At 33.5% G+C, this 13,802-nt stretch overlaps 1 protein-coding gene across 2 annotated transcripts in view; it reads right to left on the minus strand.

Annotated features, from left to right (window-relative positions):
• IRSp53 (Insulin receptor substrate 53 kDa) overlaps nt 1–13,802 on the minus strand; it is a 633,215-nt gene that overhangs the window by 149,777 nt on the left and 469,636 nt on the right. The window lies entirely within an intron of this gene.

A 13,802-nucleotide genomic window follows, 5' to 3' on the forward strand; every position in this document is an offset into this window, starting at 1 on the left:
CTTTCGTAACTCGAGAACGCTCAAAATTTTCAGGGGAAGTGGAAATAGAATTCCTTAAGTAAACTATTTTCAGATAAAGGGAGCCAGAAGCTCTTGACTATAATAGTCGCTTGCGGTGGGTGTTAAAGGAGTTGATGTTGGGGGACGGAGTGGTTTAATTTCGTCAGGTGAGTCTAAGATAAGTTCCGATAACTATATCAAGGTGCCGTTGTATGTAAACTTGTCTAGTTAGTAAAACCACCCGCCAGAGACGAGGGTAAGAACCTCTCGTAGTTAATTGAATATCTGTTGACTCCGAAATATCGATTAGGGAACGTAAAATTAGTTATCTCCTTCGATATCCTGTGAATACTGTACGCTTAATATTCTAGTATGTACATAAATGACGGAAATGCGGAAGTGTCCGGTTTCGATATTAATTTCCATCGATAGATTCTCCAATTTTACATGCACTTATATTGTACCGTTCGCGTCATAAAAAACTGGTACAACTCTTATTACCGAAAATCATGATTTTCACGTTGTGTAAGTTGATCTTGTCACATGTGTCATTCTAATTTCTAGGGCACTGTTGCCAGTTCAACGAAAATATTATATGAAATCAGCTAAAAGCAGGGCTGTGTGACAGACCGCCAGTTTTGAGTATTCTAAAAACTAAAACAACTAGCATTCTCGATCAGTCAGTCACATTAAATTTGTTTAAACATGCATCCTAAAAAATTCTCATATTAATTTTGTAATTTTTCATTATCTCAATTAAGTACTCATACCTTGATTTGTGTTTTATTATAATTTATGAAAATATTTCAATTCAAATATAGTGATAGATAAAATCAATCTAGACATAACTTTAAATTATTATAATAAAACATTACAGTGAGGTATTGGATCTGTCACTTTATAATCTACGTAGGATGAAGTATAATGTTAGTTTTTGTTAATGTAGTTGGTAGTTGGCCTGTGACTAAACTTATTGATACAAAATACAGTTCGTGTTCGCTAGGTAATTGAAGTAAAAAATTAGATACAGTAGATGCGTTCCAATGTTCCCTGTGCCAATAATCTAGGTTTCAAGATCCTTAAAATATTTTGGATATTAGCTGAACCCTATCTCTGGTTATTAAATTTATTAAATACGGTTTTTTATTGTTAATGATAAAAATAATACCTATCTAATAATAACTTTATTTTTTTTAATTAGATTTAGTGCAATTCCGTTATCTGTGATGGCAACAGCGAATTAATTCACGAACCACTGTATCCAGTCTGAACCCAGGTTTACATTGGGAAAAAAAGTGTACCAGTTTTATATGACGGGAAGTGTACTATCATTTGCATAATATTGAGGCTAATATTAGTTGCTATAAATATAGACTTTATAAATAAAAATCATACGAAAACTGAAACTTAAAACTTTTTAAAAAACATAAGATGCCATTATTATCAAGCTGAAGGATAATGATTTGACTTAAAATATACTAATTAAAAAAGACTTTACTGTTTTTTCATTTTTTTTAAAACTCTTTTAAGAAAAAAATTTGTACTTTTTAACAATATGATCCTTTTTTAGTAGTGGTACTTTATAAATTTGAACGTAACCGTTAAATTAGTTATTCTAAATGGAAAGGGAGTGCTGCCGAACCGTTCTGACCCATAAAGAAAAACTAAGCCAAAATACCAAAGAGCTAATAGAAAAGAAGACAGCTGACAGGGAAAAATACGGCTCCAACTACACAACAATGAAGAAATTAAATAAAGGTATCCACCGGTCAATCAGAAAAGACGTAATAGAAAACAATACAAGAGAAATAACGAAAATAATTAAAGAAAAAAAAATTTAAAGTTTAAATGCAAAATATGAACAACATAGGCAACACAAATATGTACAAAATAAAAAACAAAGAACATTACTACTGATAGAACCAAAATCCTTTAGGTTGTCGAATCCTTTTATCGCTAAATGTATGAGAGTACCGACAATAGGCAAGATCAGCCCTTACCCAAAATCACAAACCAGCGATCAGAATTAATGCCAGAAAAACTCCATACGAAATCAAAACGGCATTTTTGGAAATGAAAAGAAAATTCCTTCTTAATGGAACAATGCAGTCATTATTTTATTACACAAGCAAGGAGGCATAACAGATCTAAAAAACTACCTTCCTATCAGTTTGCTTTCACACATATATAAACTTTTTACAAAATTATGAAACAAAGACTGGACGCTAAACTAGACTTCTATCAGCCTAAAGAACAAGCTGAACTTAGATCAGTATACAGTGCTAACGACCACTTACTAAAGAACCTGATAGAGAAGTCTGAAGAATACAACAAACCATTGGCACTGATATTTGTCGACTACGATAAAGCATTCGATACCATTAGCCATCAGAAAATGTTAAAAGCACTGACATAATGCCGAATAGACCATCGCTATACTAACATAATCAAATATATCTACCAAAATACCACAGATATCGTAAAACTATCTGAACAAGAAACACATCAATTCTGCATACAGCGAGGAGTACGGCAAGCAGACACCGTCTCTATGGTATCAACATAAATAGAGAAAAGCTCATTTGAGATTTGCAGATGACATCGTCCTTATAGGGATGATGCAATACTAATGTTTAAAAAATTATATTACCCTTCCTTGGAGGTCGGACTAAAGATTAATATGAACAAGACGCAAATACCGATGGAAAACCGATGGAAAAAACGTATTGTCGCGTGAAGTCCAAGGCAATAAGCAATACGGAGCAAAGGACGCCCACCAACTAGATGGACTGACGACCTAAAGCGTGTTAGCAATAACTGGATGCAGGCCGCACAAGACAGAGACATATGAAAAGAGCTGAGGGAGACCTATGCCCAGCAGTGAACGCATACAGGATACAATGATAATGATTATGATGATTATTTATTCTATTGTAGCATACCTCTGAGGATGGGTTTGTAACAAGAGAGTGCTTAGCTAGGACTTAAATATTTTACACACTTCAAAATGACTTTTCTTTATCATTCATTCGTTTAAAATATACCGTTATTGTTACTACTTTTAGGGTAGTACTGGGAATTATAAGATATATTTTGTTTCTCCTCGCTTGCCTTATTTGAATTGTTAGAATAGCTCAAATTTATCAGTAGTATGAAGTTTAGTATATCTAGAGGCTTTATGTTGAATAAATCCGTTTCTAGCGTCTTGTATGCTTCCACATAAAAGGATCTGAAGTTGTTTAGAGAGTAGCAGAATTAGAAATTATATATAAAGGTTTGATCCTTTTCTTTATAAAATATCTATTCTCCAACATCCACCTTTAATAATTTCAGATGCTTTTTGAGTCGAAAATATCTTGTAACTATTACTGTTGAAGAACGTAGACCTTTTTTGTTTAAATCTTCTTTAGAATTATTTTTGATTTCCTCATTCCTTGTAAGTCCTCCCAATGTTATATCTTTTGTAATCGACTCAGATTTCTCAAGTAGTAAGCTATTACTAATTCAGAAATTGATTGCAGTGTCATGAAATGTGTTTTAATTTTCATCTACTCTGGTTTGTTTCGGTTTTCAGAGGAGAGTAACTGAAGTTTCCTTGACTAAATTATTTCTAACCTATCTCATATCACTTGTTCAGCTCATATAATTTCAATTCTTTAATGACTGCTTGACTTTACTGAACACTATGACAATCTCGTAATACCGATATTTTTGTACAAGTTAAATCGGGTGCATTAACCAATAGCGTGAGTTTCCACTTGAAAAATGAGTGGCACTTTGCCCAATATTTCTAAGTATTTAGTTTTAGGCTCGTATGCTCTTATCCCAGTTTCTTCTACTGTTTTAAAGTCGTCTGTGTATTACTTGGTGACATTCTGGTTTCGTTTAAAAATAGTGTCTGTTCTATTTGTTTTTGTAACTTAATATTGTTGTAAATTCATTGATAAAGTTATACGTTTTGAATGGTCATCTTAGTACATCTGCCAATACTGAATTTCATTAAAGTTAAGTCAAGAGTTAGGTCTTATGGTTTCTTCATTGGTCATGAAGACACGTTCTTTATTTTTCTGCTCTTCACTAGGATGTTTAGAGGTGTGACATTATTTCAATAGCTGTGTTAGGCATGTTCCCATTGCGTCACTAATTTAGATACAAGATCTTCTCTAGCCTACTACTCCATAAGATATGCTTGATCTCATTATTGCCATGTACATACACCTCGAATGTTTGGGTTAGATTTCCAGTTTTTGCCTGAAAAGTTTCTGTATATAATTAATGATTTTGCAGCCGCACTTAAATCTCTTTTTAATGCTTATTCCAAATGAGATTTTTATCTAAAACATCCTCAACGACGACGTAAGATCGAGAGACTTTAGAGGTAATGGCAAATGAAGAATATATTGATTTGTTTTATTTTCCACTAAAATAACAGACCGTTGTGCAATGTAAGTCTTCACCAATAGAGGGATAAAAAACTAAAATGATACTGTTGACGAATTGCTCTCTTTAAATCATACTGTTCGTATCTACATTCTAACTAATATGTTTTGACATTATTTAAAAGTCACACTGTGATAGAAGCTGCTTTATATGAATAAATTCCCTGAATAAATCGAGTGATTCCTGCAATAACTAATTGCTCTAAATAAGTTCACCTCGATTATCAGAATATCTTTTAAACGGGAATCATTGTAAACAGTACAGATTTTAATTCCCCCTGCCAATTTCGATGTTTCAGCGTCCAAGTAGGTATGTATTTCGCATTAATATTCTGTGGTGGGTGAAATCTCACCGTCATCTATTAAACTTTTGAGAAAACATTTTGGTGGAAAGTAATTACTAAATTTTTGTTATTTTAGAGCTACGAGTAGCTCTCTTTAAGCTTAAGGAGTAATTTCAGAGTACCAAGTAGGCTTTGGTAACTCTTGACCTTCCAATCCTAGCCTGAGTCTAGAATTTTGAACGTTCTACACGTTTTTAGAGTTATTTACCTCCTCATCAGGACCACTGATATGAAATGAAATCTAGTATTTGGCCGTTACAGAAACAATAATTACCTAAGTACCCCAGCAGCGACATGTATATGAAGTAACAACAAGTCGGGAGACCTTTCTTTGATAGCGAATTAAGAGGACTGCAAAGTCAAAGCTTCTTACTATAGGCTATTGATCGATGCTAGGAATAATCTTTTACTCCAAAATGCATCTACAGTTTACCCTATGTGGATCCATCATCACTTTCAGAACTACTGAAAATTTCCTTATATAACGTTGAGATATTTTTATATTATTTGTTAATCCTTTTATCTCTGCTGCATTATCGTGTTTGTTCAGGCGATCAATGCTAATTTTAATTTTTTTAAATTGAGTTTCATTTTTGTTTTCTTTCACTCTATCATTTTCCTGCTTTCTTGTTTTGATGTTTTTTCTTCCAATTTTTTTTGTAGCTTTTTCTTTTTGCTTGGATAATCTTTCTGTTTTATGTGCTTCTTTTTTCCTGTTCTTGTTTTTTAATTGCCAATTCCTCCATCTGAATTTTTTTGCATCCTGACCTAGTTAAAACAAATGGTAATCTTTGGCTGTCCTTTTTTCCTTTTCTTTTTGGTGTTTTAGGCAAAATCACGAAATCTCGAATGTTTCTCTTATTTTGGGTATTTTCTTTATTGTTCTCTATAAGTAATTTATTTTCTATAGGCACCTCTTGGGTTACAATTTCTTGTGATATATCACTTGTCGCCACAGTTTCTTTTAAGTTTCATTTTTATTCCTCTCTATAAATAATTTTTCTATAGATTCTTTCTGTGTTACATTTTCTTGTAATATATCACTTATCTCCATAGTTTTTGAGGTAAATGTTGAGTTTCTTAACAGAAGCTATAGTTATTCGTCTACATGCCCTTTCTGTACTACATATTTCTTCATTTACATTTAGTCCAAAAAGTAGATTTTCGTCGAAAATAAATTCCATATTTTCTATTTCTGTGTCAACTGCTATATTAGTTTCTAGGTGTTCCGAATCGTCACACATTTCTGTATACAGATGGTTATTGCTCTTTTTAAAGTCTTTATATAATTTAAATAACAAGATAAACTTATCATAACTTGCTCCGTCAAACTGACCGCATCAGAATAGCAATATATAAAAGAGAAATCTTTTATATTCTCTTTTCGCCAACTATTTACTTGAATTGATTAAAATAGGTAAACGGAATATTGGGTAAAACTTTTTTTTTACTTATGTATTACTATCTGTTTAAATAATACATCTTAGTTCCCTTTTTTGTTTACAGATATTTGGTCAAGTCTACACCTGATGCGTTCCATGGATAAAGTCTACTTGCATAAAACCCACTTTTAGTAGCTTCAGCTTTTGAGTAGTCTTCTATGATATCTTTTGGTACTGGTGCAAATTTTTCTTTTAGTCAGAAGTTCATGGGAATTTTTTCTTCTGAATTTTAACACTGATTTTTTCCAACCTGTTTTTAAAGGTTTGAATGCAGCAACATCTGCTGGTTGCACTAACCGTATTGCATTGGGATACAACGATATTAAAATTATCTGTATTTCGGTGCACAGTTGACTCAACTTTAGTGTTTGATGTGTGGAATGGCCATCTACAAATATGATTATTGCAAAGGTAGTGCCATTTTTTTTAATATGGATACAAAACATTACCGATGTCCTCTAAAAATATCTCAACTTTCATTTAACCGTTATTATACGATTCCCGATTCTACGATTCCCCATTAAGAAGGCACTAAATTAACTACAGAAGTGCAAAGTCTTCTGTAGTGATAAATAAGCATCGGCTCAGTTACTTCACCAAATGCAGAAAAAGTAAACATCACAATAATATTCATTTTTGCCCGACCAGAATCTACCACATAAAGATTCCGTGTTCCATGAGGCGCAATAACTTTAAAATTTTTTGCACAGATGGCACAGGCACAGACAAAAACATAAACACAAGCGAAATCCCTACGAAATGGAAGATATCATACCTCAGTAATATACATAAAAAGGGTGATAAAAATAATTGTGAAAATTACCGAGGAATAGCTGTAACCGGATCTATGAGTCGAATATATGGAAAGGTTTTAAATAACCGAATCGAGAGAGAATACTTAGATTATGAAGCAGAAGAACAAGCAGGATTTCATACGGGTCGATCCACTATTGACCACATTTTCTCCTTAACCCAGATAATAGAAAAAAAGATAGCACGGAATCAAGAGATTCATATGTTGTTCGTCGACCTACGGAAAGCCTACGACAGCGTGCTACTGAAAAAGCTGTGGCAATCAATGGAAAGCACGAATAACAACAGGATTTATAACATCAAAAGGAATAAATCAAGGATGTTGTCTGTCCTCTCCTTTCTTTAAAATATACCTCGAAAGTGGTTTAAAAAGATGGAAACAAAGATGGAATGCAGGAAAATGGGGATACCTCTTACCAACACTATGGTATATACGCTCAACTTTGCAGACGATCAAGTAATAATGGCTCAAGATTATGACGATTTAAACTATATGGCACGAAAATTAATTGAAGAGTATGATATATGGGGTTTAGAAGTAAATAAAAAGAAAACCGAATACCTGTGCATTGGAGTAGAACAAAAAGATCTCATATTAGACGATAACACCACGGTAAAGCACTGCTGTGACTACAAATATCTAGGTATCACTATTTCACAAGATGAAACAATAGACAAAGCCATAAGAGAGAGAAATAATTTAGGGAGAAAAGCCGTCACGATGTTAAACAGCATTTTATGGGACCAATTCATCAGCAAAGAAAATAAAAAGAGGATACATGAGACTATAGTAAAAAGTATCACTTTGTACAACTCTGAGGTATGGCCACTGAAAGAAAGAACACTGGCAACGCTGAAAGCGACGGAAATGGATTTTTGGAGAAGAACTGCAGGAAGTTCTAGAAGAGAAAGAATTACCAACGAACGCATTAGAGAAATAATGGGAATCAAACGAACAATCACAGATGACGTAACAACAAAACAACTTATCTGGTTCGGACACATACAACAAATGGATGAACAACGAATACCAAAAGAAAAATAGCAACCAGAACGAAAGAGAAAACGAGGTAGACCGAGAACAAGTTGGAGCGAAGGAATAAATAAAGAACTGAGAGAGAGGGCCATAGAAGAAGATCTATGGAACAACAGGACTAAGTGGCGATTGGAAGTCGGAAAATGGCGGAGAATGTTATAAACCGACAAGTAGTAGTAGTAAAAACATGTTTTATCCCCATTAAAAATGCTAGTGGAGTCTTACACAATGTAATCTAAATTTTTCCTTTTTAAAAATATTCCTCGACTAAAAAAAACCATTTACGAACATCTCCTTCTGAAACAACCGAAAGGCCGAAGTAACTGCTTTTGGTGTTGGGTGAGTTAAACTTTCATGGCGCTTAAGAAAACCTCGATACCAGCCTTCTCCGAGCAAATTGTCCTTAAATGGATTTCCAAGTGGGTTTGAATTTAAAAATTCCTTAACAGATTATTTGAATATCTAATTTTCAAACTAAAAATCCTTTTTTGTTATTTGTCAATATCCATTCTCTTAAAATAGCTTCCTGTAGAGTTTGATGTGGTACTTTAAATGTCTGGGAAGCTTTTCGTTGTGACATCCCATTTTCGATGGCCTTCAATGCAAGTGAAATATCTTCAGCATACTTTTTTCATATTGCGCACCCTCTTTTACTTTGGACATCTACAAGAAATCTCTATGTACCATATGGTCAGCGTATTTCGCTATATTCTTAAAATGGAGTAAAAAACCTATAATGTGACAATAGCTGATGGTGGCCAATCACTGTATAGTTTACCCTATACATACAAGCACAAAATTGTAATCTAAGATATTCATAATTTATGACTGAAAGGGTTAAAGCCAACTGTTTATATTTAATTTCAATGTAAAAATATTCGCCTGAGCAATACTGACAGTTTCGTAATGTTCTTGTGACTGCTTTTTTCCGTGTTTGTTTGTTATACTGATATTATACTGATATATAAAAAAACGTATTTTAAGTATTTTATCTCCATTTTCACAATTTGGTCGCAATTTTTCAGACAATAATGACCAAAATTCGACCTTAATAAGCATTCTTCCTAATATACATTTATTTTATTTAAAATGAAAGGTTATTCCCGAATCCAAACAAAAAGAGTCCGGTCGACTGATAAATGACTGGCCATTTCCTAAAGTCTCACGAAACAAGTGTAATGGCGAGGTTATTGGAGACTTGTGTTTCGCATTAGTCGTTATTAGGTTTTTGCCGCATTCGTGAATCGAGACGAAACCTTTTTGTTATAATACTGCAGGAATTCGAAGATGTCGCATCATGAGAAAAACTACTACTCCAAAAACACGGCTAATAGTTTTTTGAGAATCTTAATAGATAAAATATTGATTCGAAATAAATACACATACGCTATTGCTTAGCAATTATTACGCTATTATCGAGAAAGTATTAGTTTTAAATTTTACACATGCAAACATTAAAAAACTTTATTACGAATTTTTTTTGGCTAATAATGTATATTATATATATAATCCTAAACCCATTTACCCTTAGGTGTCGGGTGTAATGTCTTCAGTAAGTTGCATGTACAATTTTTCTCCATTGCTTCTTATTCTTTGCTCGGCTTCTTTGCTGATTACTCGTGTCTCTAGGATTGAGGTTACATTATCATCCCATATTTTCATTGGCCTGCACTTGGTCTCTTGGTTTGTCTTCTGGCTTCCCATACTTTTTTAACTGGTCTTTCTTGATTCATTCTTACCATGTGTCTATACAATCTCAGTTGGGCCTCTTTAATTTTCTTAATAATTGGTTGGACCCTAAGATATTCTCTGACTGCCTTATTTCTAATCCTGTCTAACCTGGTTATACTCATTATTCTTCTAAGAAACTTCATTTCTATGCTCTATATTTCAATTTTAATTAATCAGTAAGCGTCCAACTTTCACGACTAAAAGTTAAAATAGGCACAAACACCGTCTTGTATATGATCACTTTGGCTTTTTGGGATACTTTTTTTTTCGACAAAAACGTACTTTTAATTGCGTGGTACATCCAAGCAGCACTTTCTATTCTGGAACTTATTTCAGTTTTTTCAGTTCCTCTGTTCTCTATGTGTACTCCCAAGTATTTGTAAGTATCGACTTGTTTAAGTATATTTCCGTTAAGTGTTATCTTCGTTTGTTTTCTATTTTTTCCACATACCATTACTTTCGTCTTCTCGTTATTGATCCTCAAATTTCATTTAATTAGTGCAGCGTTCCATATTTGTAAATTTCGATTGAGTGCTTCTTCATTTATCCCAAATATCACTAGATCGTCTGCGTATGCACACTCTGAGATTCACACTGCTTCTAGATTTCTACGTCCGGCATATAATTTCAATGTTTCTGCTCTAGTTTCTTTAATTATGCCATCCAAGACAATGTTAAACAGTATGGGGCCAAGGACTCTTACTTGACGTAGACCCTAATTTACTATGAACTCTTTGGATTCCATATTATCGGTTCTGATTCTGTTCCTTGTATGTCTATATATACTCATAATGGCTTGTCTGAGTTTGATTTTCACACCTTTCTTTTTTAAACATCTGTCAATCACCTTCCTTGGAGTTCTATCAAATGCCTTTTCTAAGTCTATAAAGGCTTGGTATAACTCAGTGCTCGAGTCCCGTACATTTTGTATTAGTTTCTTGATAGTAAAAGTGTGATCTTGGATACTTCTGCCTTTTCTAAATGCACTTTGTGATTGTTCCATTTTAGAATCAACTTCTTGTAAAAGATGTTTTTCTAATATTCTCTCATATATTTTGGATGGGATGCTCAGTAGTGTTATTCCTCTGTAGTTACTACATTCGCGTCTGCCTCCCTTTATGAAAATGGGTAGAATAACTCCCCTTTCCCAATCTTTTGGTATTTGGCTCTTACTCCATGCCCTATTACATACTTTTGTTAGCAGTTCAATGCCCTTGTCGCCCATGTTTTTAAAAATTTCTGCTGTGATTTTAATCACAAATTAGTCGTTATTAGGTTTTTGCCGCATTCGTGAATCGAGACGAAACCTTTTTGTTATAATACTGCAGGAATTCGAAGATGTCGCATCATGAGAAAAACTACTACTCCAAAAACACGGCTAATAGTTTTTTGAGAATCTTAATAGATAAAATATTGATTCGAAATAAATACACATACGCTATTGCTTAGCAATTATTACGCTATTATCGAGAAAGTATTAGTTTTAAATTTTACACATGCAAACATTAAAAAACTTTATTACGAATTTTTTTTGGCTAATAATGTATATTATATATATAATCCTAAACCCATTTACCCTTAGGTGTCGGGTGTAATGTCTTCAGTAAGTTGCATGTACAATTTTTCTCCATTGCTTCTTATTCTTTGCTCGGCTTCTTTGCTGATTACTCGTGTCTCTAGGATTGAGGTTACATTATCATCCCATATTTTCATTGGCCTGCACTTGGTCTCTTGGTTTGTCTTCTGGCTTCCCATACTTTTTTAACTGGTCTTTCTTGATTCATTCTTACCATGTGTCTATACAATCTCAGTTGGGCCTCTTTAATTTTCTTAATAATTGGTTGGACCCTAAGATATTCTCTGACTGCCTTATTTCTAATCCTGTCTAACCTGGTTATACTCATTATTCTTCTAAGAAACTTCATTTCTATGCTCTATATTTCAATTTTAATTAATCAGTAAGCGTCCAACTTTCACGACTAAAAGTTAAAATAGGCACAAACACCGTCTTGTATATGATCACTTTGGCTTTTTGGGATACTTTTTTTTTCGACAAAAACGTACTTTTAATTGCGTGGTACATCCAAGCAGCACTTTCTATTCTGGAACTTATTTCAGTTTTTTCAGTTCCTCTGTTCTCTATGTGTACTCCCAAGTATTTGTAAGTATCGACTTGTTTAAGTATATTTCCGTTAAGTGTTATCTTCGTTTGTTTTCTATTTTTTCCACATACCATTACTTTCGTCTTCTCGTTATTGATCCTCAAATTTCATTTAATTAGTGCAGCGTTCCATATTTGTAAATTTCGATTGAGTGCTTCTTCATTTATCCCAAATATCACTAGATCGTCTGCGTATGCACACTCTGAGATTCACACTGCTTCTAGATTTCTACGTCCGGCATATAATTTCAATGTTTCTGCTCTAGTTTCTTTAATTATGCCATCCAAGACAATGTTAAACAGTATGGGGCCAAGGACTCTTACTTGACGTAGACCCTAATTTACTATGAACTCTTTGGATTCCATATTATCGGTTCTGATTCTGTTCCTTGTATGTCTATATATACTCATAATGGCTTGTCTGAGTTTGATTTTCACACCTTTCTTTTTTAAACATCTGTCAATCACCTTCCTTGGAGTTCTATCAAATGCCTTTTCTAAGTCTATAAAGGCTTGGTATAACTCAGTGCTCGAGTCCCGTACATTTTGTATTAGTTTCTTGATAGTAAAAGTGTGATCTTGGATACTTCTGCCTTTTCTAAATGCACTTTGTGATTGTTCCATTTTAGAATCAACTTCTTGTAAAAGATGTTTTTCTAATATTCTCTCATATATTTTGGATGGGATGCTCAGTAGTGTTATTCCTCTGTAGTTACTACATTCGCGTCTGCCTCCCTTTATGAAAATGGGTAGAATAACTCCCCTTTCCCAATCTTTTGGTATTTGGCTCTTACTCCATGCCCTATTACATACTTTTGTTAGCAGTTCAATGCCCTTGTCGCCCATGTTTTTAAAAATTTCTGCTGTGATTTTAATCACAAATTCAAATCCAGCCGCCTTGCTTTCTTAAGCTTTTGTACGATTTCTTTTGTTTCTGCTATAGTTATTTCGTCTTGTATTTGGTCTTCTTGCTCTACCTCTTCTAGTTCTTCTGTGATAATGTCTACATCGTTTTGGATATTCAGTAGATCTTCTAAATATTGCTTCCATCTATCTAGGATATGTTCATTGTCATGCAGTAAGTGTCCTTTTTTGTCCCTTATTATTAATAGTATTAATGTATACTATTAGTGTATACTAATTTTAAATGGTCTACTTAAAAAAATCCAACGAGATCAGGTTCGCTGACATAGATGACCATTTTCCAATTGGTTTATATGGCAATTTTTCTTATAAATAAAAATAAAAATTTACGACAAGGTTGCACATGTATACGGATTTAATATTTGTGTCTAATAATACTTTGTGCCCCTAATCCTCATATATTTTGCAACAGGTTTTAGTCTGATAATATTTGATGGTACTGCTTATTTTATTTTTTATCTAATTCTAGTTGAGGTTCTCGGTCCAGTAACTAGCTACGTTGATTGCTGTAACTCTGACCAGCAATAGATAGTTGCGGGTAAGTGGTGCAAAACATTTTGGGCATAACCGAAGATGCTTCGGCTAGACTAATTCGTTCGTGAAGTTCATTTGTACTTTATTGACAAGATTTTTTTTATGCGATTTTGATACGTATGTCTGGTTGAATTCCATTGAAGATTAATAGAATTGTTCTAAATCACCATTTGCTTTTTATTTTATCCAATTTATTCGACGTTTATAATAAACGCGATTAGGGTAATCGAGGTTCTTCTCTTTGGCCATCATTTCGATTGGACTATTGGAATAACAATTGGACTCACAATTAGACAACCCTTTTTTGTCAGTCTTAATTATATTCTGAGTTACGTCCCTACAATAATTACTCTAGCGTAATTTGCTTTTATCTTTTAA

Source organism: Diabrotica undecimpunctata, chromosome 2 (genome assembly GCF_040954645.1).
Source record: "Diabrotica undecimpunctata isolate CICGRU chromosome 2, icDiaUnde3, whole genome shotgun sequence".
Classification (NCBI taxonomy): domain Eukaryota; kingdom Metazoa; phylum Arthropoda; class Insecta; order Coleoptera; family Chrysomelidae; genus Diabrotica; species Diabrotica undecimpunctata.